General features: G+C 48.8%; 1 long non-coding RNA gene across 1 annotated transcript; it reads left to right on the forward strand.

The window, feature by feature from the left end:
* The first annotated feature begins 13,479 nt into the window (after positions 1-13,479).
* LOC115351177 lies at positions 13,480-16,252 on the forward strand. The gene is made up of 3 exons (XR_003926725.2): positions 13,480-14,263; positions 14,808-14,942; positions 15,591-16,252. It is a non-coding gene; the product is annotated as an uncharacterized LOC115351177 (long non-coding RNA).
* The last annotated feature ends 3,405 nt before the right edge of the window (positions 16,253-19,657 follow it).

Consider the following 19,657-nt stretch of genomic DNA (forward strand, 5'->3'; position numbering starts at 1 on the left):
ATAGGGAATGAATACTGGCAGTATTTCAGTGTGTAAAGATGCAGTTATATTGCAAAAATGCCTAGACCCAACATGAAGAAAGAGGCACCACCTCACTTCTGAGCATCTGTTCCTACCATAACACTTTGCCCTCAGTTCGGTGTCCAGGCTTGCCATTACACACAAGGAGGACTGGTTGCCTTGGGGCTCAGATCCAGCTGAAGCAAGGTTGAAATGCTGTAGAACATGGTGGTATTTGAGTACCAAATCTCTTATGCCTTGCTAGATATGGGATCCTTCTCTCAGCAGCCTCACTTAGAGGGTTTTCCCCTGGTTGGGGGCCTTGGTTGTGCTAATGGCTTCAGTTTGCTGTGCTTTCTGTGTTGAAAAAGAAAGAAAAAAAAGGAGAGAGATTAATAGAGAAAGACAGAAGTGAGCAGCCAAAAAAAATAATTTCTTAACAAGGAAAACACTCACGTCAGTGTTAGAGGCCAAAAGGGTAGATGCTAAAGGGGTCAAATGCCAGACACAACCTTGATTTACAACTCGGTTCCCCAGATCTGAGACCAAAGTTTGGCTTTTGTTTGGCCCCTGAGCTCTCTCATTTGCCAACACCAAAGATGCCTCTGTGGTATGCAGTCGCACTGGTCCGATCCCTTAGGCTAAGCTTGGCATCTTTGCCACCCATGCAGAACTGATGCAGGTGTTGCTGAGCAACTGCAAACTGAACCTGAAAGGGTTTGGGCAAGATAAGCGTAGTGGCACGGCCTCATTCACATCTCTTGGATGTGCTGAGACTGCATCGTATTGGTATTTCTGAAGTAAAACAGGTATGGGTGTGAGGTGCTGTGTACGACAACAGTTTTTGCTGGAAAGTCCCTGTGTTTTTCAAAGTAGACAACACCCTAGCCAAAACTAAGCGCCCGTAGGGATGTGAGTACTTAATTGCCACTTCAGGTGCCAAGTCCTGTGTCCATTATCAATACCATTCTTAAATACTCTGAAAGTCCTGATCAGCTATTGCCTAAGCCTATAGATACTTCCATCTGCTCAATACTTACTTGGGTAGATCTGTGTTCAGCTTTGCAGGTTTCTGAGAGTCCCTTCCTGAGGAGCTCAGCCTGGACCAGGTCGAGACATCATCCACATACAGAGGTATTTATGAGGATTACAGGCTGTCCCTGGCCAAGCCAAAGATCTTGGGCTGTGTGTGCATTTTGTGATTTCTTCCAGACTTGTTTTCTCCCAATAACCTTTCAGATCTCACCTCTAGGAATGACTGGGAACCCTGTGGGATTGTGGCCCAGTACAGACACATCACCTGTAGAACAGATCTGGAGAGAAAACTCTTGCTGCACATCCCAAAACCCCTCCAAGAGAGAAAGGGGAACATGGGACAGGGCAATACCAAACTATCAGGTTAACACATCCTGAAAATGCCATTTATGGATTAAAAAGATTTGTTTGTTTATTAACCAGCACACCTGGCCCTTTTATTACTGCAGCTCAAAGGTGGTTCTTTCTTAATGGTTAGCACAAAAAAGGAGAAGAAATATCAACAGTGGACTGTGTACATGAAAATAAACCCTGATATTAGGTTAGGGTGTGCATTCAGCAAGCTCAGCTGACGTTGGGCACAGGTTTGACCTTCTCACTGGTCCCAGCTGAACAGAAAGGACAGCAAATATTCAGCTTGAATTTCCTCTCACACCAGTTTTGCAGTGACATATTTTCATTGGCACCAGTGTAAATCCTCTGTTTGCCAGGGTGGATGGAGAGGAGGACCAGACCTGTGGACTGGCAGGTAGAGCCCCTCCTCTGGGACTTTTCCTCCTCAGGTCCCAGATCACTGGATATGCTGATCCTTACAGAAGGGCTGATGCATCACAGGCTCTCCCCCAGTCCAATTTTTGGAGTGTTCAGTCTGTCTGAGGGGCTGGGGAATGGAGGCTGAACATAGCTGACGTTAGAGATGGTTGAAAGCTGGACTTTCCCTCCAGCTCAGATTCATTACATACTGTAAAACATACATCCTGCTCTGGGACCTTAAATGAGAATCTCTAATAGGGTCTCTAAGAGAAGGAAATATAGAAAAAAATATTTTGAAATAAACAAAATACTTCATTTTAATTATCTGATAAATGATACTGGGACTGAAACAGAGGCTTATCCATGGGTGGTGATGGTTCCTCTCTTCTTTGCTAGCTGTCAGCCAAATCAGTGAATACTCAAGTTTTACAGAACTTGAGCACTGGGAGAAAATTGCCCTGGGCCAAGGTGTTGAGATCCTTCCACCAAGCCCAGAAGTAGTTCTTGTTGCTTGTTGAGTATCCCAGGTGTCCAAGAGGTGTCTAAGATGCCTTGGCTCCCTAGCAGGGCTCTGAGACACCCTAGGACCCTCAGCATGGGAGAGCTCTGCTGGGCAGAGTTTCCCTGGAGGCATCACTGATTGCGGCTAGGGCTCACAGGCAGTGAGAAAGCAGGCTGGCTTCTAGCACACGTAACCCTGTCAGTGTTTCATTCGTAGTTTTGTGGAGTTAGACACATTTCCACAAGACTTCATTTGTGACAAAATAACATTTCTCAGTTAAAAAAACAAAAGTCCATGAAGAAGACCCTGACTTTTCTCCTGGTTCCCATGCACATAAGGCTGATCCGGAGCAAACCTTCTACCTTTGCCTGGATCAGTTGTACATTTCCTGCAATTATTGTTTGCCTGCTATCCTTCCTGTTACAAAAGGGAAGTTGGCAAGACAAATTTCATGGGATTAGCCTACACTTGAAAACACCAGCCCTATCCTAACCCCGGCAAGGACTGGGGAGGAACATGTGCTGTCACCTGACACACCTCGGGGGGGTCCTCCAGGGGCTGAGACAGTGCTGCTGGCAGCAGGTGAAAGAGACATGGCATGGGGGGCTTTGCTGGATGGATGTGGCACATCCCCTGTTTTCGCTCCTCTCTCCTTTCCCCACATCCCTTGTACAGTAGCTGGCTCAGCACACTGCTGGCTCATCCAACTCCACCATCCTCGTGGTCCCAGCACCATGAGGCAGGGGACAATATGACGTGGTGCTGCTGACACACATGGCGGGGGCTGCTGGTGCGTAGGCACGACCTTGGGAGCTGTGTGGGCAAGCGCCTTGAGCGCAGACTTCATTAAATGCATCCCTCTGGCCCCACTGATTGCAAGGGGCTTGTGCTCCTGGGGTAGATGTGGCTGTGGTGGCTGTGGGACCCTCTCCACTGATGCTGTTGCAGGATGTATCCCAAAAGAAAAGCGTCATTCCCCTTCCCACTAGCCAGCACAGACCAGAGCCGCTTGCTGCTGGTGGGTTTTAGTCCCGCCAAGGACTGCACGCCACTACCAGCCCATGCTTACCCACTTATTCACATCCAATGGCAAGGGGCCATGAGGCAACACCAGTCTGCGTACACGTGGCCACAATGTCCATTCCCATGGCCAAAAATCAAGGTCAGATGGGACAGGCGCCAGCCCCCACTGCTTTCTGGGAAGAGCAGCTTTTGCTTTCTCCTTCTGTCTCAAAGCTTTAAAGTTGGTCAGATGCTCCCTGTGGAGCACAGCCCAGCTTTCACATTGGTTCTGCTTAAAAACACACATTAATCTAGCTCAAAACACCGGCAAATCTGACCAGCCTGAGCTTCATGCTCATAGGGCTGTTGGTTGCAGGTTGTCCGGTTCAGACTACAAAGGATGCTCGTAGGATGTCTCCAAGAGGTCTCAGATGAGGAAACTCTGTTTGTCTTATCTTGAGTAAACAGGTGATACTTTCTGATAAGCAGACATGATAGAAGCAGGAAGGAAAACTTGAGGTATGGCTGTCCAACAGCATTGCTCAGCCAAGCAAGAAAATAAATCTTTCCTTTTTATGCGGTTGGGAGAGCCAGGGAAGTCTTTCATCCAGCCTGCTCATTTTAAAGGTAAATGGTTCCAAGAATGCAGTATTTACTTAGTATAAAATGCAGTCTTTGCCAAGTATTGAAAAAGATAGGTTTAGCTTTTGCTGCAGTTGGCTAGCGATAGCCTGTCTGTCCACTTTTATGTTAGAATTACTACAGAAATCCTGAGAATTTTGTACCAGACTCAAAATTTGCCCAGGCAACTCCAGCCAGCCTTTGGCATCCTTTCTGACTGGGGGAACTAAGACATGGAGCACTAAGCTAACAGCAATATTTAAAGCCTTTGGAGGACACAGCTCTTCCGAATAGCACAATCACCGCTTGGTGCTTCCTGGACCCCATCCCCAATTTTAAGAATAACTTTTAGCTGGCAAAATGCTCCGGCAGGACTATGTGGAGGGCTCCAGTGGAGCTGCCCTAGCAGCTCGCCCCTGCTGTAAGCGAGCACGGCTGGTCTTGCTGCCTGCCTCCTCCTCTGCCCTGACTCCAGGCCAGATCCCCTGATGGGGCAGCTGATTCCGCTCACCGAGCAGGCAGGAGACCTTGTGGATGTTTGCCGGGCTGGTTTGCAGCCAGCGTAGCGGGATGAAGCAAAGCGGCAGATGGAGGAACTGGTTGAGCACTTGAGATGCCACAGGGCAGGGGACAAGGAGAGGACACAGCTAAGAGCATGAGGGGAAGAGATGATCAGCTTTGTTCTCCTCATATAGAGGAGAGGAAAAAAAAGTCAAGTCAACTCACCGGTAGGAATCTTTCTGTTTGAGCGGTTTCAGAAGAAAATTTGTATCCTCCCCAGTTAAATATTTTATTTAGAGAGGAATTTTGCCCAGTCCTACCAAGAAGGTCTTGTTTTATGCAGACAAGCAAGAGTTTCACATAGACACTTCTCATGTGACCTCAGGCACAGCACCAATGACTTTCTTCAGATGTGAAGGACAAATCCTTTTAAATCAGTTCATTGCTCCCTTTCGGAGCTGTGCAATTCCATTTTGCTTTCTAAGCAAATAAAAAAAAGCTCCGTGTTGTCAGCCCAAGGGACTGCTTTGTACTGCAAATGAATTTTTCTCAAGAAGGACCCTCTAACTCCCTGTGCACATGTGAAGTATTAAGGGAATTAACGAACATCTTGTTAAAGCTAGTCTTTGAGCGGTGCTTGCTCCCTGCTACGTGGGGCTGCTCCATTTGCCCCGTGGTTTTTGGAGCGATCAAGCAGCAGCTCTGGCTGTGCCTCCAGGCCTCATCCTGCTCCGTGGCCGTAGCTTCTGGGGAGCTGTGGGCAGCTCAGCGCAGCTTTTCTGCTCCCAACGTGAGCAGCAACTGGAGCTTGCCTGGTGCTGCACGTCCACGAGCACCTTCAGGCGCAGAGGGACCCTGGGGACAGACGAGGTCCCCGCGGGAGTTGCACAAGCTGGCCTGTGTTTATGCAGCAGCACAGCTGCGTGCAGGTATTTAGGGAGCAAGGTTCTCATTAATTTTATTAGTGCAGCAGCTCTTTGCTTGCAAGAGCTAAAATTCCCTGTGCACTCACAGGGAGGGTGAGTTCCCCCAGGCTTTAGGGTAGTAGCAGTTAATAGGATTTAATAGGTACCCACCAGAGGTGGGCTCAGATGTGGGGGATCACTAAGAAACCACCCATCTTGAGTTCCCCCAGCCAGCAACCTGGGAGAAGGAAACCAAACTGGGCACCGCTCCTCCGGTGCGTTGGCAAAGGATGAATCAGTTGATTTAACAAACAGTGGTTTTTCAAAGGAAGAAAAGAAAATGATAACAGGAAGATAATGAGCAACACAGGATACCTAATCACTTCTGCAAAGCTGGATCATAACTGGTTGCTGTCCTTATCTCAGCGTCCCCAGGGAGGCAATTGCGAGATCAAAAGCTCTTGAAGTGAGAAGGTGCATTTCTAGTGCAATGAACGGCGCGGGTGTCTGAGGACTGACAATGTAGTGCTGTGCAGTGGCTGGAGGGCATGAGCAAGCTGCACGGGAGGGAAGGACAGATCCAGCACAGCCAAAATCTGCAGAGTCTCATCCTAGAGAGGGGTGAGAGCAGTTACACATCAGCAGTTACACATCAGCTCTCCATAAGTGAGGGGAAATTCTGCCTCCTCTGCTGCCCACCCTGACTCCCCAGCTGGCAGCCAGAGATGGGCTTGGTCCAGCATGTTTGTTCCAGTCCGCTTCAAACAATCCTTGGTATTTATGGCTGATTGAGAGCCAAAAATATGTCCTAAACCCAGTCAGCTGGTTTTTCTCGGAGCTACACAAATCAAATCAGCCCTTAATTGAATTCCCCTCTGTTGAGGCAAACTGGAGCTCGAGCACTGGGATTTCCTTGGATTGTTCCCACCAGTGAAGCTTTCATCCAGTTTCGCTCTTGCATCTAGCACTTCTTAATGACTTCATACAGAGCTGTATGCAAATCGGCTTAATGAACTCAGCTGGGCAGGGGAAAGGCAGAGCATCAGTCCGTTAGTGCGGTGTGTTCAGGCTCCGACACCGGTGTCACAGGCAGCACACCAGTCACCTAGTGCCAGCAGCTACTGTAGATGTGAGACCTGATGGATTAGACTGCTCTTTCCACGGTCCCACTGTGCGCAGTCGCTCTTTGCAATATAATGTAAATCGCCCTGTGAATAAACTTTGGAGCAAGGAGCCCCGTGAGCCACGGGAAGCTTCTGCTCTGCGGGGAGCCCTGTGCTCCATGTGGGTGCTGCGTTCCTCCATCAGTGGCTGGTGGGGACCAGGTAGATGTCCCCAGCAGCCCCCCACGCCCCCATAGGGATGTGAACCCCTGGGGTAACCCTGGGCAGCTGGGCCGGGGCTATGTCTGCACTGGCCAGAGTCCTTCCAAGGCACGTCCCTAGCTCTCCCTTCTCCCCTACCAAAACGGCTGGTGCAGGTTTGCTGCAGGTCCAGAGATGGTGGCCGGGTTCCATCGAGAGTCCAGGTCCTCGGGCAAGTTGAGGTGATGAGGCAGGTCTGAGGTCAAGCTGCAAAGTCAGCCTGCGGGTCGGGGTCAGGATCAGGATCAGGGTCAGGCTTAGTGAGGTAACCAGGCTTAGACACAGCCCAGTGGTCACCAGACAAGTCCCTGTGGGCGACGCAGGCCCAGACGATGGGAAACAGCCCTCAGCTGTGCCCTCTCCACTCTGGCCACAAGTCCTGCTAGCCAAACCACTAAATGGGATGCGCTGAGGGTGCTGCCAGTACCTAATTTCCAGGCAGGGGAGACGCATCCACAGCAGTATCCCGCCATCACCACAACCAGGCTGCGGGTACCCCTCAGTTGCCTTCCTCCCAGGCTGGCACATTGTTTTGGACGAGAGCTCGGGCTCGGAGGCAGCTCTTCACAGCAATGAGCCTTCATTCACTACATACAGCTCTCCCTAAGTCACTACAAGTTCCACAGGAACCTTGTGCCCTTCCTACCTCCTCTAAGAGGTGACAAGAAGGAGCAGCATTTTCCTTTCTGTGGTGACAAAAGACCATTTCTGGCCGCTTCGACTGCCTTGGCTGCTCCCCACCTTGGGGACAGCCTGCCACCTTGTGTTGAAAGCTGAGGATTATCAGGGTGGTTTTGCTCAGGGCATTGGAAAAGCCTCAGGCATTACTTAGTTGGTTTGCATTTAGGGCTCCTAAAGCCCAGAAGAAATAAAAAAGTCCTCGAGAAGGTCAGCTCTGTGGGGAAGTCGGGAGTGCAACAGGAATCGCCTCAGTGTCCCTAGTCCTGGCTTTGGTGGTACAGTTGCTTTTGGGTACGTCATTACCTGGCATTTCTCTCCCCAAGCAAGGGCAAGCATTTCCCGGGTTCCCAGAAGCCATTTTGGACTGTCCCTGCTACGGTGGAGGATTTTGGTCCATTGAGATTGTGGGATCAGGTTGCAGCACCCGTACCAAGAAGCCCACGGAAGCTCCATTGCTTTGCTTCACTGAAGGCCTCAAGCATCACTGAGGTGCTCGTGGGCATTGGAGACGTACATATGGGTTCCAGGTGCAACATGTGGGACATCAACAGCCACTGAGTGGTGGCTGGAGGTCAGACCAGATGCTCTGGGCACCTAAATACCTGGTCCTTACACACCTCAGGGGCTTCATGTCAAACTGGACCCTGCTCGACTTCTTCCCGGCTCCTTTTACTTCCTCCACTGTTAACGAGCATAAAGTGTTCATTAGACAGGATAGATGTTTATAGGGTGTAAGACGCTTTCCAGATTATTTTTTCATTTTTCTAAATACTCCTAAGAGTGTGACAGATTCTTCTCATAAATCCTATTAGTGGTTAATGAACCCAGAGGGAGACGTGCCATCGTCTTGCTGAGCTCTGCTGTAGTTTTCTACAGAGGTTCTTTTTTATTTCTCCTGTCTTTCATGGTTTCTTTCATATTTTCCTTTTCTTCACCATCTTTCTACCCTCCTTATGCCGCTTTCCTCCTGTCCCTGTTCTTGCTGCAAGTGGTGTTATGTACCACATATGCACCATACATGGGACAGGCAAACAGCACACATGGGATGCACAGATGCTATGCAGGGTGGCAGGTATAGGTAAAAAATTCACAAAAAAACCCCATTTGCCCAACTGTATTGACTTTCGCAGCTCCCAGCCAAGGGGTGATGGCAGCTGGGTTGGCTGTGATGCCCCAGCAGAGGTGAAGACAGCTGCCTTCACAGCTTTCCCAGCTGACGCATTGGGACTGAGCCGGAAAATGGTGATGGGTCAGAGCCAGCTTAGAAATGGGGAAAAAACATTGTTTTGTCCTCCTGGTTTTGGATTTCACTTCTTGCACAGACCTGATTCCTCTTATCCTTGTACAGGCAAAGAGCTGCCCAGCTGAGAAAGGCTGGGTTTCAAGTTAGTAACCCACAAGCAATGGTTTACTTCAGAGATACCTGTATGCTTACCCAGCAGGTGATGATGCGCCCAGGCACAACACAGTGCTCAGCATGAGCATGGCAAAAGTTGGGTTTTGGGACCAAGTAGAAGTACCAGCTGCTTCCCGAAATGTGTTGGACGTTGCGTGCCATGTCTGTGTTGCTGGTGTAACCCGTTGAGGTCACAGTGAGATGGTGCAATTCTGCCTCGTGAGGAACTGCAGGCTGAGCAAGGCAAAATTGTGCTGCTTTTTCTAAAAAGAGCTTCCCTTTCTTTCTCCTGCAGCTGGGCCAGCTAAGAATTTGTCTGCAGGATTAGCTCTCCATGTAGGCTGAGATGAACTAAGGGAGAGCTCAACTGCAATGATTTTTCCTTGTTAGTGGTGGGCTGCGGACACAGTCTGGCAGTGTGGCACCCATAGAATGCTGCTCAGGTATTGAAAAGCCTCTTGGCAGCTTGGCTGGAGAATGACTTATGGGTTTGTTTTACTTGCTAGGGCTCCAATTCACGTTCAGCGTCAGCCAAGCTGAGTCAAATTTTCACATTTTGCTAATATGACATGTGCACATCAGGCATGAGGAAACGTGCTAAAGCTGCAGATACTCAGCCATGTGTGTGGACTCCTTCGTTTCCTTGTGCCTGCATAGCAGTGCTGACCGAGGTGGATGGTAAGGTGATCGCAGACCCTATTGTCAGTTCAAGCCTTGGCTGCTGACCTGCTTATCCAAGTGCAAAACAATGTGTAAGTACAGTAAATCATCTTGTAAAGAAGGTCTGAAATCATAGCCCTGCAGGCGTGCGCACGTCTCTAACTCCTCTTGTTTATTACCCATGCTACATGCGTTTGCATAGGGGCATTTCAGTTGGGCCCCCGATGAAGCTGACTTACTGGCTGGAGTGGCTGGAATTCCTTTGTGCTGCTCTTCAGGTGCTCTCCTGCTGACCTGTGATCCCTCTCCAGGCTCTGGGCATCTATTGCTGGCACTGGGATCAAACTGGCAGGAGTGGGATGGATTGAGGTTCCCCTCCTCCAGCAACTTTGGTGTAAAGCCCCCTTCACCAGCTTGCCAAGCCTATGACTGAAGATGCTCCTGGCAGATGGACCCCATCAGCCCCCAGGAGACCAGGTTTCTCAAACTGAGTCCCATGGTCTAAGTAGCCAAACCCCTGGCTGTGGCACCAGTCCTGTAACCATTCATTGATTTGCCAGATTTGACTGGCCCTTTCGAACCCTTGCTCTGATTGGGAGGACTGATGAAAAAACTACGTGCGCTCCAGAGTCCCTCACAGCTACTCCCAGGGCTCTGTTATCCTTCTTGATACTCCTCAGACTGCTCCTGGCTGCATCACCAATGCCCACATGAAAAAACAGTAGTGGATAATAGTTGGTGGACTGTACAAGGCTTTTCCTTGCTTTTCCAGTAAACAAGCTGGTAACTGTTTACTGGCACGCTGTGAAACTCAGCCAAGAAATTGTGCAGAGTGCTAGCACCATCAAAAAATGACCCCACGTGTCCTCATAGCAGCAGGTCCTTTAATAAGATGAGAAGCAAGCACAAGGCAACTTTCCAATTACTTTAATATGCATAAGAAATCGTGTTGTGCCTGGTCATGGCTTTGTGATCTTTCAGTGGAATTGCTATTTGGTAGTGACTTGCTCTTGCATCTTTATTGCTTATTTAAAATGTGCCTCTGCTTGGACTGGAGTTTTGTAATAGTGGCACTTTGGGCTTCCACATCTATTGCCTTGGAAAACATCACATTAAAACTTGCTCAGCTGTACAAATCCCAGCCTCGCAGACAGAATTCAAAACATCGCTGGCGCCTTCCTGGGTTCCCTGTAAAGCACTGACAAAGCCAACCCCAAATCTGCAGTACTGATCACATCCCTGTGACTGTACCCCTCTCACCACACGCTGTGAAAGTGCCCTTCTGGCTTCTGCTTCGATTTGATAACTTCAGTACACGTCAGATGTACTCCACCGCTGAAATGCATTTACCTCCACTACTCCACCAAAACATATTTACCTCTATTGTAGAGCACAGTATTAAATTATTAAGTAATTTACTGCCTACAGGAGCTGGGAGTGGTATTGCTTACATTAGGAGGTGCTGGGCTGCACAGGTATTGCAATAGTTAGGTTTAACTGATGTCCTGCTCCCTACTCTAGTGGTACCCAGAACTGCTAGGGGTTTTGTGACAAGTGTCTCCTGTCCCAGCTTTGTCCCTCTGCCGCGTGGTGACAGGTCCTCCTCTTTTGCTAAAATGTAACTCGGTTCATTGACGCTATATAATATCCCTGAAAAAAATGGGAAAATCTCTTTTCTCAGCCCTTACCCACAACCAGTGCCATGCCCAGTGAGCCATCCTGTCAAAATCACCCCCTAACACCCTAAAATGGGAATCGGGACAGAGGAACCCGCTTCCACCTCCAGGTTCCCGTCCCCACGGTTCTTGTACTGGGAATCACTGAGAGCAAACCCAACTAAGTAGCACACTTCCTTACATCAAATAGTTGCTTACACACCAAAAGAGGTCCCATGGAGGAGCTACCTGCCACTGCCACCTGGCTACAATGGCGATGAGTTCCCTGGAGTCTCATGAATGCACGTAGCTCCCCAACTGCACACAGTAAGAAATGGTATTGCTTTTTTAATGGAGATAGAGGGAGCTGCAAGTGAATTGGTTTTTCTTTTCCTGTTGGTTAGCCTTGTAGAAGGCTTTTTCCCAACTTCAGACCTATCCAAGTGTGGGAAGAGTCACTCTTGGAGGTAAACAGACATCCCTTCAAGTCCTGTATGAAGATCCAGGGTGTTGAACTCACAGCTGTGGGTTCAGTTGCTGAGGGACCAAGAAACATCAAAGCTTGTTGAACTGAGTCCTGCCCAGGCTTGCTGGTGTTGGCACCAAGGAACCGTGGTGGCTGGTTGTGGCCCTGGACAGCTGCTGAGCTATTGGCCCAGAGCAGCCTGTGGATGACTGAGTGACCAGTGGGACCTTGACAAGCTCAGGGATGGGAATTCAAATTAGTCCCACAGAGAAGCTGAAGGCCAACCCAATCCTAGTCTGTAGGACTGGACAGGTGGCACTGGGTAAACCTTCATCACTTCTCTGAGTCAAGGACCAAGAATCTGGCCAATCCCATCTAGGTTTTCCTTATAATCCCTCTCCTGTCTAGACTTTGATTTCCCACAATCTCTGGTTTTCCCCTTGGAAAAGGCTTGTGCCTTTCCTTTCGGCAGCCCTGTGGGATGGAGCTGACCCCGTGCAGAAGTGTTGAATGTCACGGAGGTGCAGGTGGGCATCTCATCGAGATTGGGTATGGAGCTGGACAGGACAAGAGTGGGACACTTGGCTGCTTCATGGTGTTGCGCATCTTCTCTTCCAACCATGAGTAGTGATGTAGACCTGTGACATATTGGCGGAATATGGGAATTTTTTGAGCTTTTGAGGTGTATAGATCACAGGTGGGCAACTTCTTACCTTACAGATAAATGGACAGTAGGTGTAAGAAGCAGTGGGTGAATGTTTCTGAGGCGATGGAAATCTAATCATCCTCACATTTGTTATGTGCTTTGTGTTCTGGAAACAAGATCCAGGTCCACAGAGATGTTTAGGAACATCATTCTTATGTAGGCTCCTAACCTTTGTCAGCACCCATGGGTGTTTATGCCACTGGTAGAAGCTAGGTGCTAGCTATCTTTCACACATCTGGCTTCAAGCTGTCGTTTTGGCAGACATGCAAGGAGCTGGCCTGGCTGGAAGAGAGCAAACACAAAATACAGTGTGTCCTGCGTGGGAGCGTCGGTCGGGAGGGGACGTTCTGCATCTCTGCCTCCAGCTCACTGAATCACATCACCCACGCCCGGTAAACGGACTTCATCGGGCATGTTCTTGGCATCGTGCCTCCATGCACAGCACTTTTTGTGTTCTTCCTGAGACTCATGAGGCTGAGCTGTGTGTTAGCTTGACAGAGGATGTACTAGAGGGTGGCAAGAAAAATCCAGAGGAACAGAAGGACCTCACAGGCTATCGGGGTCTCCAGGGAACTGGGACCGAGTCACTGCAGAAAGACACAGGGGAAAAAAAATCAGACAGATATGTAGATGCTGCTAGACCAAGCCCAGTGCAAACCAAACTTGAGCTCAGGTTTTCAGTGTCACCCTTTTCCCCCCAGTATTTTGCATCAAGGAAAAAAAACTACTATTTTTCTCCCCTGGTTCTAATTGCAGGCAAATGAAAGGAGCTATGTCTGATCAGAACAAACTATGGGAATTTCAAAGGATATCCAAGCATTTCATTTTGAAAATTTAGAAATGTCACGTGCATTTTAGCCTCTGTGTAGTCCTTTATAATGCACAACCTATGGCAAAGATGGGGGAAGAAAAAAAAAGGGGAATAAAATCATTGTAAAATGAACAAGATCAGCAGGGCTTATCTGGAATTGTCAAGGCAGCATGATTCAACAGTATCTGGACATTTTTCAGTGCTGTTGCAAGCAGGAATGGGAAGGCAGAGGCTGAGTGCAATCCCTCTGGGTCCCACTGAAGCTTTCAGTGCCATGCAAGAGTTGTCCTCGCCCACGATCAGCTTTTCAGGAGAAGCACTTTGAAGCCCAGTAGCTCTTTGCAGGTTTATTCTCATGGGGGCTGCATTTCTGCAAATGTAAGATATGAGCCATCTTTTTTTTTTTTTTTTTTTCCTCTTGCATTTGCTTTCCTAACGTTAGCCTCCAGAGGGCGAAAAACCTTCAAAAAGACGCTGGGAAGAGCTCCAGCCAAGCTGGAGGTGATCTGCTTGCAAAACCACAGAAGACAGACCCGTGATAAGGAATTCCCCCCCAAATCATGCTTTTTCCGGCCCATTTCTATGATGACGTCTCCAGCCTCCAAGCCTGACCACTGCTGGGAAGGTCTGGGAAATGGGCTGGGTGAGAGAAGAGGAACATGAACTCCTGACTCAGGGCTTCCTGGAAAGCTTTTGGGATGATGAAATCGGCTAGTGCCTTACGTCAGGTGGGAAGTTTTTCAGTGGCTTGCCCCGGGAGCTGGTTCACAACGCCAGAAATCCTGGGCGATGAAGGAAAGTCCTAATGCCGCTGATGCAGACGTTACGCTCCTTTTCAATACAGTATACAAGCAGTTTCCTTGCAAAGCGCTTTAGGAAAGAAGGGGATCTGCCACTTGCCAAATTCGGAGGGAGTAGAAAATCCTGCCGGATCAGAGCATCCTGATGTTCTATCCCTAACCCAGAGCCCAAAGTGATGTAGGAATGGGTCCCAGGACAGCCAGTATTAAAGCAAGGGCTGGATGGTTTTGAGGACAACACATACATCGCCGCTTGTTGAAGAAACCCAATTCCTGGGAAATACTGAGTGCTCTGAAAAACAGGTCTTTTGCATATGTCTCCAAAGGAACTAGAAAAGTAAGACCTGGTGGGAATATCATACTCATGGACAGAGAGGATATTGCTGGCTCGCAGCTGAAAAAAAGGTATTTAAGAGGGTACGGAGACAAGATGGAATGAGATAGGAGCAGTTTGGGGGTGAGGAGATGGGAAATGGGGCTGAGGAAGGTGACTGAAGGAGAAATAGGACTACTGGGGGCCTCAGTGTTTGGAATATTTCAGTGTATGGAATATTTCAGTGTATATATACATACATACCAGCTATACTTTTAGTATACTCACTCTATATAGTATAATTCAATTCTGTAGTATATTTATGATGAGATGGGAGGCCACAAGCCACAGCCTTGCCCCAGGCTTGCTGCTGGGCTACGGGAGCATGCTGCTGTCAGCTGGAGGGACCCAGCACCTCTGCATCCATCCTGGCACCATCACTGAAATAAGCTGAGTAACTGAATCATTTACTGCTACGTTTCTGTCAGATCTCATTACACAGCACCTGAGTTATTTTTCCGGTTGAGTGATTGCCTGGATTCAACCGTGGTGATGCTAAATATCCCATCCCTGATGAAGTCCCTGGCAATAGCCTCAGAGGTGACATTTGGTCAAGGCTGGCACTTTCTCCTGCAGAAATAATGTTGTCGGGGTATAATCCTGATGTGGATGTGGTCCTGCCTCATCTGGTATCACAGCTCACCGCCGGCAGAAGGGGAGAAGTTCGAAGAAGGGACGCAGGGAAGATCAAACAGCTCCTGCAATGAGAAGGTCAGGACTCCTTGTCTTTGAGAAGACATGGCTGGAGGGGAAGCATGATGAGGCTTATGAAATTGAAAGAGGGCAGGCTGTTCACTGCTTCATCCAATGAAAAATAAAATTTAAAATAATTAATTAAATAAATAGATAGAACTACAGCAGCTACTAGGAAGAAAATTAACTCTATCCCAGCCAAAACCAGGACAGGGCATCAGCTGAGGTTGCCAGGCTCAGAACAAACAAATCAGCCAGTGTTTGGTACAAAGTCTGGCAAGGAAGCTTTGGGTGGCAAAGGCCGGTCCTGCTCTCTCCGAAGGAGCACGGGATGGTCAGGGGAGAGAAACCCATGGGGGTCACCCAGCACGCAGAGCCCCCAGCTGCTGTGGGCATTCCCCAAGGCACAAACGGTCAGAGAGAGAAGAGTTTGCGGAGGAAATGTCATTACCTGTTATTATGCCTTTCCCAGACGTCTGCTTCTGGTGAGCGTCAAGGACAGGACAGTGGGTGACTGGGACGCGCGGGTGACCCAGCACAGCGGTCCTGTCCTGTTCTTATAACCCCTTCAACTGATGCAAAGAAGCTGCAGCAGAGACGGCCCCGGGCAGAGCCTTTGCAGGCTCACCTCAGTTAGTTACACTATTTCTCACCTTGCTTTTGTAGCACAGGCGTGGGTGGCTTGTGCCAGCACAGATGCTGTCCTTATGCCAGTCCAGTTGGAGAAACACCTGGAAACAGATCCCCCACGTTCATCCATCTGCGTTATACCAAGCTAAGGTGTCTTCCCTCTGCCTCAGCTGCCTCTTGCATCCAATAAATCCTGAATTGTTTTTTGCACAGTCCAGCATTAACAGCACAGATGGAGCAACTGTATTGGAATATGCACGGCTTTTAGTAGAGAGGAATAAATTATAATGGTACACAGAGGCTTTTTTCTATGGCTAGGACCAGCATAAATATATCTTACAAAAAAAAGACCTCCTTTTCCCTTTGTCTCCTTTGCTATCCAAAATAATCATCCTGGCCAAATGCTTGTGCAGAACTGGCTTGGGCTCGCAAAAGAGTTTTTAAAAACTCCATCCTTCAATTTTTAATTTGCATGTATCTGACATCGAAGGGGCTAAACATGAGCACTGCAAAGCTCGTGTCTTTTTCATTGCCACTTTTCAGAGTGTTACTGTGTTTTGAAGTGGTTTGTACTGAAGAAGATCGAATGTCAAATACAGGGAGCAGTAACAAGACTGTTGTCAGAGCAAATCCACCTTCACAGCATTTCCCAAACATTTTGCCTTTATTCTGCATTTTGTGTGGATGCTCAACCTACTTGTTTCATTTCCTTTTTCTTTTTTTTTTTTTTTTTTTTTAGAAAAAATAAAGCAGATGAGATTTGAAAGCAGAGAACATGCCAAGTGCTTCAGAGAGTTTTTCTTGCAGTGTTTGTCAGGTCCTTCATCTGGAGCTGCTGGGCTTGACAGCCTGTGAACTCCTATTTCTTTAACCAAAGCCCCGAAAACATGATATTCTGCTTAAACTACCCTAACCCTTTAAACTACTCTAACCTTTTATAGCTGTTTAAGCTGCTTAAGATACAGTTACAGTTCGGATAAATTCAGACGCTAAAGCGTTGCGGAGTAGCCCGAATGCTATAAACTCTCCTGGCTTTGAAATGATCTCAAAATTGAAAATGTTTCAACTGGTAGTATTTAAATATTCATTGCTCTAAATCTAAGAAATTTGCTTCTAAATAGGATTGAATTATGAGCCTCAAAGAGATTTGCAGCACAAAGCAGCCCCATTTGCAGGGAGCCTGAGCAGCAGTTTTAAAGTTATTAACTTCTGCAGTTAGGAAATTCCTCCTTAAGTGGCATCTTTAACAAATGCTTCACGAAATTGCCTTCACCAATCAAAAAATACAGATGCAATTAATTTGTCTCGAATTTTAAACCTCACTGACATCAGCAAAATGAGCTGTATTTTATCTCCCTGGCTCCCACTACCCAAGCCGAGTGCAAAATCTGGCAATGGCATAAAATCAGTACGGCTTGATGTTTTTGTGCTCGTTTGCTCAGATTCATTAAACCAGTTGTGATGGGAATGTGCAATCACACATGCAGGCAGGCACAAACCCAAAACCGTTGCTGGGATGAGATGGAGCAACCCAATCCCAGGTGCAAGGCAGGCTCTTTTTAAGTTGCGAGCACCACGTGGGCCACCCTTTAAAATTGCCAGCAGCCCGGGCAGTTATGTGCATCCGTATGATGCTGTGCCGGTGGGTTTGTGCCAGCTTTTAGCCCGTTGTCGTAGGGATCAGAAGAGGTGACACCAGCCTGGGTGAGGAACAGATGCTTCCAGTGCACAACAAGATGCAATGTGTTTGTGGCCAAGTTTTTTTCCTGCCGAAAGGACAGGACGTGATTTTCCTGGCTGAAATAGGACAAGACCTTGTTGGGTCACCTCTCCCGCCTCCGCCTGACTGTGGAATCAAGTTAAATATCAAACTCTTCAGTCGGACCCATTAACCAGCTCCAGTGCTGCTGAGAGTCCCTGGGATGGAAGCAGTGGAAAAATGTGCCGGTGTGGGATGCAATGCAGTGATGTGCTGGGCATTGAGCTTATCTGAAACGCCCAGCGAAACCCTGTGGGGAGCCAGGTCTGCAAGCTGGGGGACGGTGGGGAGCCTGCTCACTGCGGCGATGGGGATGGATGATCTTCCAACCACCACGTGTCCCAGGAGAGCCACATGGGGCTTGATGGTACTTCCCCTGCGCCATCTCCCCAGCCGATAGTGGGTGCAGGTCCTTGGCATGGGACTTGGGCACCTACAGCCCACGAGGAGATCCTGCAAGTCCCACTCAACTCTTTGATCAGGAATCATAGATTAGTTTGGGTTGGAAGGAACCTTTAGAGGTCATCTAGTCTAACCCCCCCTTCCATGGACAGGGACATCTTCAACTAGATCAGGTTGCTCAGAGCCCCGTCCAACCTGGCCTTGAATGTTTCCAGGGATGGGGCATTGACCACCTCTCTGGGCAACAGTTCCAGTGTTTCACCACCCTCATTGTGAACAATTTCTTCCTTCTATCTAGTCTGAATCTACCTTCTTTTAGTTTAAAACCATTATCCCTTGTCCTATCTCAACAGGCCCTACTAAAAATGGGCCACTTAATTTCCTCAAACTCCAGCCTGGAATTGGTGCCCAGGCTGGCACCAGTTGCGGCAGTGTTGGGCATCATGCATTGGGGCACAGGGACCATCCGTGGCCTTTAATGAAGAATTTCAGGTACTTCAGTGGTGCTGGTCATGGAGGTTTCCCAGAGCTGGAGGATGGGGAGTTCTATGGGGTGCTGCAGTGAGGATTACGTTAAATAGGATTTTAATGTGGTAATGTCAGCTTCCCAAATGCTCCAAAAACTGGCAAGCACAGGCAAACAGCTGCTTACTCTGGTCAAAACACGCATTTCTTTTTATCTTCAGAAAAATGTCTCCTCTGGAAGGAAATGGCTGCACATTTAGAGATGGATGGTGGTAAGACACCGGCATTTCAGCACTGAAAATTACACCTTGTGCTTTTTAACAGAGCCTCGGGGAGCAAACGAATGACGCAAAGGACAGGCGCTGCAAGCCTTAATGTCACGGTCTCGCCACTTCCCTCCCTCCCACTGGAGCTACCAGTGGGGAGCATCTGGTCTTTCTCCGAAAACCACCTGCAATTTATTGCTCCGATACTATGAGCCCAAACATCACCCTTGGAGCAGCGGGGTGTAAATCTGTGCTACTCGCCGTGGGACTGCCACCGCGGCAGGGCAGCTCGTGGTGGGCATCGTGCTGTCACCTTCAGCCTGGAGGAGGGTTGGGGCCAGCCGAGCAGCACTCATGCCTCTTGCAGCCCCCTCTAAGAAATGCTAATTGTGCAGCGCTTGCTTGAGCCTCGGCTCTATAATTAGCAGTGCTGCGTCAGCGTGCGTTGATGTCGCAGTGTTAATCGCCCAGTTTGTTTTCCAGGAGCTGCTGGGACTCCAGAAAAATGAGGGGTTATTTCGGGTGACTTGTCCATCATGCAGTTTCCCTGGGTCCGTCCGTCGCCACTGAGCACAAGTTTGCCATGTAATGGCAGTGCTGGATTTTTACGGTGACTAACCAATAAGTCTGATTGGGAAACACTCACAGAGTTTGAAACACAGTCCTGTGGGCATCATATTGAGACCCCAGTGGGTGACACTTGCGAAGAGAACTGGAACCTGGCCTGGGGACCCAGCCCCAGCCTGGGGGTAGCACCAAGTGCCAGGGCAGCATTAGAGGCGTTAACGCCAAAGGAAGGGTTTGCTGCCCTCAGGGGAGGTATTTTCACCCCTTCAAACACCCAAACCCCAAACTGGAGGGTCAAGTCCCCTGTGGCTCTTGTGCATTGTGGCAAGCATGCCAAAATCAGTGAAGCTGAATGCTATTTTAGGATACAAGCCAGGTGCTGTAGCACTGCCTCTTCCATGGATACACATGTATTCATTTAAAATCTGGCATGCCGTCCTAGTCTGGTTCCTCCAGAGGGGTCTTGAATAGACCAGAGCACCTGTGGCTCGGGATGTCAGCTCACACTGAGACCCGCATGGCCATGCACGGCAGCAAAGCGCTGTTGGCATTATTCATCCACGGGGATCAGGTGCAGGAGTGCATCGCCTTGGGGGTGGATGCAGGAAAACAGCCCCCCCAGCCCTTCCCACCCCACATCCTTC

This window comes from Aquila chrysaetos, chromosome 15 (genome assembly GCF_900496995.4).
Source record: "Aquila chrysaetos chrysaetos chromosome 15, bAquChr1.4, whole genome shotgun sequence".
NCBI classification, from domain to species: domain Eukaryota; kingdom Metazoa; phylum Chordata; class Aves; order Accipitriformes; family Accipitridae; genus Aquila; species Aquila chrysaetos.